Source organism: Lactuca sativa, chromosome 6 (genome assembly GCF_002870075.4).
Source record: "Lactuca sativa cultivar Salinas chromosome 6, Lsat_Salinas_v11, whole genome shotgun sequence".
NCBI lineage: Eukaryota > Viridiplantae > Streptophyta > Magnoliopsida > Asterales > Asteraceae > Lactuca > Lactuca sativa.
The window spans coordinates 114,558,085-114,568,391 of NC_056628.2; positions in this window are offsets into that span (position 1 = coordinate 114,558,085).

Here is a 10,307-nt window from a genome sequence, read left to right on the forward strand (position 1 = left end):
AAACTATAACATCGATACATATATAAGAATATAAGTGTATATGCATAGTTTAGTTCAAGAATGTAAAATGATTTTGTAAGACATCTTATTGGTTTTGAACAATAATTAACAATGACTTGATTTCATTTTAATACACATTTCAAAGGTAAAACATTTGATAACAATGTGTTTTTAAGATTTAAAACCATTTCATGCATCACATTTTGTAGCATGTGAAATCTGTTAAATGACAAACACAGTTATAAAATACATATTAATGATTTAATAACATGTTTGTTTCTACTTGTATTCCCCCCCTTTAAAGCATTTAAAATCATTTAAAACATTGTTTAGGGGTATGAACTCACCTGTAGTTGGTGATTGGGATGAACTGAACGGTATAGGATTGCTAGGTGTCAAGCGAGGACTTGTACACACACTACGATCCTAATGAACATATAATCACACATATATGCACTCAATTAGTCTCAAATCACTAATTGATAATGTTAAGGCATCCTAGACATAATAAACACTTTATATAAGTGTTTTAAGCCCTAAGGATTGCATCGAAGCTATTGTGGGACAAGGTACTTGTGTTTAGGGTTCCAAAGGACCCCATATATGAGTTTACTCCTCATATACTAACACCCATGGAGTTTATGGTTGTAAACTATTGAGTTTACGGCCATAAACTCCCAACCATGGGTGTTTTGTGTGTTTTGAAGTTCCAAATGATTCCTAGAATTATTCCAACTTGGTAGTTAAATTCTTGGAAGGGTTTAAGGTCTAGAAACACTCCATTTAGGAGTTTACATCCCCAAGGCCATTTCCCTTGGAGTTTACGGTTGTAAACTCCCTTGGGGTGTTGTTTTTGTTGTTTTCAAGCCTCATGCATAAGTGGGATAATTTCTAGGCATGTGTTTAAAGTTAATGAGGACCCTAGGCACACTTTGGTGCCATTGTTTGGTGTTTACGGCCTAGGAGCATTACCAAGGCCGTAAACTCACTTCAAGAGGTGATTTTGATGTGGTTTTGTCCTTCAATTAAGTGGGAAACAATTCCATGTAAAGGTCTAGGGCTTTAGGTGTCTTAAAAACACCCTTTGGTCCATTTCTATGGAGTTTACGGCCTAAGATACACTTGGGCCGTAAACTCTCATTTGTTTGTGTTCTTTGATTGTTTTCTTGTCCTTAATACACCTACAATTGAGTCTAAGGCAGTAGCATAACACAAGGAACAATCTAGGCTCGGTTTCGGGAGTTTACCGCCCAAGAACACCTTGGGGAGTAAACTGCTAGATCTAGTGATTTAGCCTTCTAAATCATGTTATTAACACATATAAAGCTTTCTAACACTACTAGAAAGAGGTACTCACGATTTGGGATAAAAACTCGAAGATCCGTGAGAGAGAAAATGGTTTTTCTCTAGTTGGAAATGCGAATAATGAATGGATTTGGTTCAGAATTCTATTTGTAGTCCTGAGATATTTTTGGCAGACAATATTTTTATTCCTGTAATGATCTCTAATATAATAGAGTGTTGTAATAACAGTGTTGCACAAAACCCTAGTGCACCCACTCTCCTGATATTTCCTGAAGTGTAAACCCTAAATTACTCAAACTTACGTGAAAAAGTTTGAAAATTAACTATGACTGCTATAACTTCTATTGAAGTGATATAGTTTGTACATAATGGAAATTTCGGGTTGTCACATCATCCCCCCGTTAGAAGGAATTTCGTCCCGAAATTAGAATTTAAGCAAATAAGAAATTACAAATAACTAAGCGAAGAGGTGAGGGTATTTCAGTTTCATCTGATCCTCACGTTCCCAAGTGAATTCCGGTCCACGCTTTGCGTTCCAGCGCACCTTCACTTTCAGGATACGTCTCTGCTTTGTTGGCTTGACCTCTCGGTCCATGATCTCTATTGGTTCCTCCACGAAGTTGAGGCTCTTGTTGATCTCGATCTCGTTGAGTGGAATAACAAGAGTCTCGTCGGATAGACACATTTTCAAGTTCGAGACGTGGAAGGTAGGATGTATGTTACTGAGTTCGTGTGGTACATTGAGTTTGTAAGCTACAGGGCCGATTCTTGCGAGAATCTCGAAAGGCCCTACGTATCTTGGATTGAGCTTCCCACGCTTTCCAAAGCGTATCAAGCCCTTCTATGGTGAGACCTTCAGTAGGACTCGGTCGCCCACCTGGAACTCCAATGGTTTCCTACGCTTGTCAGCGTAGCTTTTCTGTCGGTCTCTAAACGCTTTCAACCATTCACGAATTTGAACGATCTTCTCTGTCGTTTCCCCAATGATCTCCGGACCCGTGAGAGTGCTTTCGGGAACTCGTCCCTTAGCTATCTGGGTATCACCCACTTCAGCCCAGCACAGAGGGGATCTGCACTTTCGGCCATAGAGGGCCTCGAATGGAGCTGCCTTTATGCTCGTATGATAACTGTTGTTGTAGGAAAATTCAACAAGGGGTAAATGAGTATCCCAAGCTTTTACAAAGTCAATCACACATGCACGCAACATATCTTCTAAGGTTTGGATAGTCCTCTCACTTTGCCCGTCAGTTTGTGGATGGTAGGCTGTACTCATGTCCAGCCTAGTTCCTAGGGAACTTTGTAATGACTGCCAGAACCTCGAAGTGAATCTACTATCTCGGTCCAAGATGATAGATAAAGGAACTCCGTGCAGCCTTACAATCTCCCTAATGTAAGTTCTGGTAAGTTTCTCCATCTTGTCTGTTTCTTTGATCGGTAGGAAGTGTGCAGACTTGGTCAGTCTATCGACGATGACCCATATGGAATCAAGTCCACCCGTCATCTTGGGCAAGTTGGTTATGAAGTCCATAGTGATCCGCTCCCACTTCCATTCTGGTATCTCCGGTTGTTGTAGAAGACCGGAGGGTTTCTGGTATTCGACCTTGACCTTTGCGCAAGTAAGGCATTTACTCACGAAGGTAGCAATATCTGCTTTCATGTTAGGCCACCAATATAACTTTTTAAGATCCAGATACATCTTATCTGAACCCGGGTGGACGGAATAACGAGTGTAGTGAGCTTTTGTCATGACCAAGTCTCTGAAGCCACCGTGTTTCGGTGTCCAGATCTGATCCATGAGGTACAAGGCTCCGCAACCCTTGACTTCCAAGTTCTTATCCATCCCTCTAAGGGATTCACCAGCCATGTTTTCATGTTTCAAAGCGTCGAGCTGAGCCTCCTTTATTTGCGTGGAAAAGTGTGAATGGATAGTTAGAGTCAAAGATCTGACTCTACGACCAGTATATTCTTTCCGACTTAGGGCGTCGGCTACTACATTGGCTTTAGCCGGATGATAACGAATTTCGCACTCGTAATCACTGAGTAGCTCGACCCACCGTCGTTGTCTCATGTTGAGCTCTTTCTGGTCGAAAATGTGTTGTAGACTCTTATGGTCTATAAGGATCGTGCTTTTTGTACCGTACAGGTAATGTCGCTAGATCTTTAGAGCAAACACAACTGCTCCTAGTTCAAGATCGTGGGTTGTGTAGTTAACCTCATGTGTCTTCAGCTGTCTCGAGACATAGGCTATGACTTTACCTCGCTGCATCAGAACACATCCGAGCCCTTGGTTTGATGCGTCGCAATAGACCACGAAGTCTTCTATCCCTTCAGGGAGGGACAATATTGGTGCGGTGCACAAGGCTCGTTTGAGCGTTTGGAACGCTCTTTCTTGTTTCTCTTCCCAGTCAAAGGCCACGCCTTTCTGGGTCAGGGTTGTAAGAGGTTTCGCTATGCTGGAGAAGTTCTGAATGAACCTGCGATTGTAGCCAGCTAGACTTAGAAATTGACGAATTTCAGTAGGTGTCTTTGGTGCTGACTAGTTCTCGATGGCCCTAATTTTGGAAGGGTCCACGTGTATACCTTCTTCGCTAACCACATGGCCCAAAAATTCGACTCGCCGAATCCAAAATTCGCACTTGGAGAGCTTTGCGTAGAGCTTCTCCGCTCGCAATGTTTCTAAGATTTTACGGAGATGTTGGCTATGTTCCTCCTTACTTCGAGAGTAGATGAGTATGTCATCAATGAAGACGATGACGAACTGATACAAGTAAGGACGACACACCCTATTCATCAGATCCATGAATATTGTGGGCGCGTTAGTTAATCCGAATGGCATCACTACAAACTCGTAGTGCCCATAACGAGTTCGGAAGGCTGTCTTGGGAACATCCTCCTCTAACACTCGTAGTTGGTGATATCCGGATCGCAGATCTATCTTCGAGAAGTAGTTGGCTCCTTGAAGTTGATCAAATAAATCGTCAATGCGGGGCAAGGGATAACGATTTTTAATGGTAAGTTTGTTGAGTTCTCTATAGTCGATGCACATGCGAAACGATCCATCTTTCTTCTTGACGGACAGGACCGACACTCCCCATGGTGAGAAGCTTTGTCGAATGAATCCCTTCTTGAGAAGTTCGTTAAGTTGACTGGAAAGTTCCTGCATTTCAGCCGGTGCCAGACGATAAGGAGATTTGGCTACGGGGGTAGCCACTGGCACTAAGTCGATTCTGAACTCGACTTGGCGTTGTGGTGGTAAACCGGGAAGTTCTTCTGGGAATATGTCGGGGAAGTCGTGTACTTCTGGAATGTTCTAAACGTCTTTCAGTTCTTGACTGGTATCGACGACGTGTGCGAGGAATGCATGGTACTCCTTTCGCAAACACTTCTGAGCTTGAATGCACGAAATGATGCGAAGGCTCGTACTAGGTTTGTCGCCGTAGATAATTAAGGTTTCATTGTTAGGAAGGTTAAGACGAACTGCTTTTTCGAAGCACATAATGTCAGCGCAAAGAAGACTCAACCAATCCATACCGATGATAACGTTGAAACATTTAATTGGGACTGGCATGAGATCTATCTTGAAAGTATGGCCATCTAAAGTTAAAGTACAACCTACGTATATGCAGTTTGTACTCTCTGTTTTCCCGTTAGCCATTTCTACCGTGAATGAACTATCTAATGCACATGGTTTTTGTTTAAGCAGGTGTGCAAATTTGTGACTTACAAAACTTTTCTCGGCTCCACTATCGAAAAGTATGCAAGCATATGAGTTATCGAGGAGGAACGTACCAGTAACTATCGTAGGATCAGCTACTGCTTCCTCGTGGCCTAGGGCCATAACTCTTCCTACCCCTCCATCCATTCCTGCTTTAGGGCAGTTCCTCTTGTTGTGGCCCACTTCGCCACAACCATAGCAAGCTTGGCCCATACCGGCGTTAGGAACCTGGGCGGCTTGAGCTGTTGGAGTCTGGCAGAAATGGGTTGTGTGCCCCTTCCTGTTGCAGTTGGTGCATTGCATCTCCCTACAAGGCCTGCGGTGGTGGAAGCTGCATTTGTTGCACTTCGGAAGAGATCCAGCATAAGTTTTTGCTGGTAAGGGGTTCGCAGGGACAATGGGAGTCACTGTGGTAGCATGGATTGCCACAAGTTGTTGTATCTTGGAAGATCCTTGCGAAGCCCCCTTTTTCCTCTTAGACCACCCTTTCTGGTTGTTCTGAGGTTTCCGGTGATCGATGAGAGATTGTGCCAGTTCCTTGGCGCTATCGAAGGTAATAGGCCTGGAAGCGATCACACTTGACTGGATCTGGGGCGACAGTCCCCAGATATATCTCTCTATCTTTTTGCTCTGGAGAGCAACCATGTCAGGGAATAAGTTCGCCAGATCACAGAACCTATTTGTGTAGGTCGTGATGTCGGATCCAACCATTTGAAGACCCCAGAATTCTTGCTCGAGTTTTTGTATTTCACCTCGAGGACAGTATTCTTTCATCAGCATGTCTTTCAACTTTTCCCAGCCGATGGAATACGCCACCACCAAAGTTAGATAGTTAACATGGCTGTTCCACCATGTTAGTGCTCGGTCAGACTAGGTACAAGCTGCAAACTTGACCTTGTTGCCTTCCTGACAAGCACAGATTTCAAAGACAGATTCCATCTTTTCAATCCATTGTCTCAACACCATAACACCCCCAGTTCCATTGAAGCTGCGGGGTTTGGCGTTTGTGAAGTCCTTGTAGGTGCATTCCCGAGGGTGTCCATGGCTTTCGCCGTGGTTCGAGGGTGGTGCACCTGTTCCTGATCCACTAGGGGCAGGGGCGTTGATTGTTGACACAGCAGCTACAACTGCTGCTGTGAAAGCTGCCTGGAACATGTTGGCATCAAAAGGATTAGGTGGTTGAAGAGGTTCAGGTGGTGGTGGAGGTGGTGGTATCGGTGCTTCGTTGTTTGGGTTACGTCTTGTACTTCTGCGTGGCGGCATCTTTAACTGTACGTTTAAAAGATGACGACATGGATAAGAATAAATGATTAATGAATGTGTCTCATGGACTAACTCCCCATAGTCCAACAACAGAATGAATAGAATGATTAAATTAAGATGACAACATTTAGATAATGATTTCCATAAGATTAGATATTTCTCAATAATACTGGAATTACAGATGTAACAAGTTCGGGAAAAATGGCCTAGAAGTAGGCCTTACATCAACCAAGATGGAAAATTATGACAGAATTAAGACTAGATCAAGACCTAACAGTTCTAAGACTTATAAAGACAGGAAATTAGACCATAGTTTTACATAAACTAGGTTATATCCAAAAGATGAGTTGACGAGATTCTATCAGCGACGAGAGTTGCTTGCATGAGTCCTCGATCCCGACAGTAGACATTTAATGTCCCTTATACGCCTGTCCGACCTTGCTTGCTGAGCTCGAAGTTCTCTAACTTCAGCTTGGGTTTCAGCAAGTTCCCTCTGCAGATTTGCATTGCGGACCAGAGTCCTTTCATGAGCAGACTCTAGTTGGCGAATATGGACAGTGTTAACACCAGAGTTGGCGTCAACTTCCAAGACTTGATTGATAGTCGCCTGAGCCATTATTGTGTTCCGAGAAATCCTACGCACCATAATTGGTAGGACTCTATCAGCAGAACCTCCTTCAGTGAGGTTGTAGAAACTTCGGTCTCCATTGTAGGGAATGGGCTGACCCTTTTCATGACTCCATGTATTCAAGTTTGTGGCCCACAGAGGTGTGGGTCCTTGAAACACAGGGTGGGGGTTCCGTTTTGGGTTTTGAGCACCTAGGGGTAGGTTGTTGACTTCAGGCTCTGAGTCAGAACTATCGGAAAAACCCTCAGCATGGTGATCATCCAAAGGGATTGGGTGATCATCTTTTGGTTCTGCCTCTAGCCAACCAGCATTGCCTTGGTTTGGGAAGTACGGATCACCATGGTGAAATCCAGCCATTTTAATCTACGTGAGAAAAGGTATATAAGAAATAGCTAAAATAGACGAACTAACTAAGATAATTACAGTAAGATCAAACACACATATGGTATTTCTTTATGGTTGTGTTGGTAAGTTTTTAGACTTGTTGCCATATCACAACCATTCTTGGGCATATGCTAATCACTCCACGGACCAGCATAGTTGATCAGGCTATGCCATTCCCAAGACTGACCATATATCCCCAGTCTTACTTGTGATATTCAACAATTGTAATACTTTTGTTCTTGTCATTGTGACACTGATTTTAGTATGAATGCAGGCATGTATACTTACTTAAATATTTTATTATTTAAAAGTATAACTCTGAGACAGAGTGTTTTAATCCCGATGTATTTATAGTTAGTATATCTTTTATGGGTTGATATACTATATTCACTATAAACAATGCTCTGATACCAATCTGTCACACCCCAAAACCACGAACGGCGGAAACGTTCAAGGGTGGAGGACGTCATGTATAGTATCACAACAGTGTAATATAATAAACAAGCAACAACATCATCCATTGCATTATAAGTAAAGTTTAATACATGTGTGTTCTTTCATTGTAATAAGACACCAAAATATACAATCAAAATAAAAGACGAGTCTTGTTTGCTCCGTCTTCTCAAAACCTGGCCATTGTACCTGTCTACTGTTGACCTGAGAATACAAGTTATTTTGAAAGAGAGTATAAGCTTTTAAAGCTGGTGAATTCATCAGTAATTAAGTGTCATTGTCTTGCTTACCAAAAGCTGTTTTAAAAGTCATGTAAACCTTTAAATGAAAATGATGATGTAAGTATGAAAAGCCCTAGAAAATCCCTTATTTTCTATCAGTTTGAGATGTAGTCTTCTACCAAGACCCGAATGTTTTGTTATGACAATATAGTCTTCTACCAAGACCTGAATGTTTTGTAAGTATAATTATAGTTTTCCTTTAATTGTTTAGTACTAAGGTACTTAGTCTAACTCGTCGTTTATGTGAAAGTATCACAAAACAAAGTAAACAGGAAAATGTACTACTATAAGTGTTGTCACTAGGTACTAGGACTAACACAACATCGCATTAAGCGAAATATGTAACCTAATGAACATCCGAAGATTGTCCAGAAAAAGTAATAATGTAAGTGTCATCGCTAGGTACTAGGACTAACACAACATCGCATTAAGCGAAAGGTATAACCTAATGAACAATCGAAGATTGTCCACATGTCCTCTGTAGCAGCAGCAGGTGGGTGGAGGGGTTAGCCCCGGTTATCGATCTACCTAGTACAAGTAGTAACCTTAGACCTCCGTAGATGGTCATCGACCACTGGTGCTAATCAGTGGGGTTCGGAATGGTAAGTCCCGCCGAGCTATCCCATTGAACCGGGATAGGAAAGATAATTTACACAGTAAGTACTAATAAATCATCCTCGTAGTTCTAAGTACAAGTATCCAGGTAAGTGAATACAGGATAATGCACATATGTAAAAGTGTTTGTGTATGGTATTCATGTATGTGTGTCCATGTAACAGGTAAGTATATGTAAACATATTCATGTATCAGGTAAACATATGTATGTACTCATGTATCAGGTAATGTACTAGTATAGACTCATGAATGAACTGACTCTTGTGTGATTCCTTGTAATAGAAGTAATGTTTGATATCTTCAAATTATCCCTATGATAATTTACTGTAATATAACTGGTTGATCATGTAGGTTTATACACTCTTACTACTCAAGGGTGTGGGAAATTGAATGAAAGGTGTAAACTATAACATCGATACATATATATAAGAATATAAGTGTATATGCATAGTTTAGTTCAAGAATGTAAAATGATTTTGTAAGACATCTTATTGGTTTTTAACAATAATTAACAATGACTTGATGTCATTTTAATATACATTTCAAAGGTAAAACATTTGATAACAATGTGTTTTTAAGATTTAAAACCATTTCATGCATCACATTTTGTAGCATGTGAAATCTGTTAAATGACAAACACAGTTATAAAATACATATTAATGATTTAATAACATGTTTGTTTCTACTTGTATTCCCCCCCTTTAAAGCATTTAAAATCATTTAAAACATTGATTAGGGGTATGAACTCACCTGTAGTTGGTGATTGGGATGAACTAACGGTATAGGATTGCTAGGTGTCAAGCGAGGACTTGTACACACACTACGATCCTAATGAACATATAATCACACATATATGCACTCAATTAGTCTCAAATCACTAATTGATAATGTTAAGGCATCCTAGACATAATAAACACTTTATATAAGTGTTTTAAGCCCTAAGGATTGCATCGAAGCTATTATGGGACAAGGTACTTGTGTTTAGGGTTCCAAAGGACCCCATATATGAGTTTACTCCTCATATACTAACACACATGGAGTTTACGGTTGTAAACTCTTGATTTTACGGCCGTAAACTCTTGCGTTTACGACCGTAAACTCCCAACCATGGGTGTTTTGTGTGTTTTGAAGTTCCAAATGATTCCTAGAATTATTCCAACCTGGTAGTTAAATTCTTGGAAGGGTTTAAGGTCTAGAAACACTCCATTTAGGAGTTTACGGCCCCAAGGCCATTTCCCTTGGAGTTTACAGTTGTAAACTCCCTTGGGGTGTTGTTTTTGTTGTTTTCAAGCCTCATGCATAAGTGGGATAATTTCTAGGCATGTGTTTAAAGCTAATGAGGACCCTAGGCACACTTTGGTGCCATTGTTTGGTGTTTACGGCCTAGGAGCATTACCAAGGCCGTAAAATCACTTCAAGAGGTGATTTTGATGTGGTTTTGTCCTTCAATTAAGTGGGAAACAATTCCATGTAAAGGTGTAGGGCTTTAGGTGTCTTAAAAACACCCTTTGGTCCATTTCTATGGAGTTTACGGCCTAAGATACACTTGGGCCGTAAACTCTCATTTGTTTGTGTTCTTTGATTGTTTTCTTGTCCTTAATACACCTACAATTGAGTCTAAGGCAGTAGCATAACACAAGGAACAATCTAGGCTCGGTTTCGG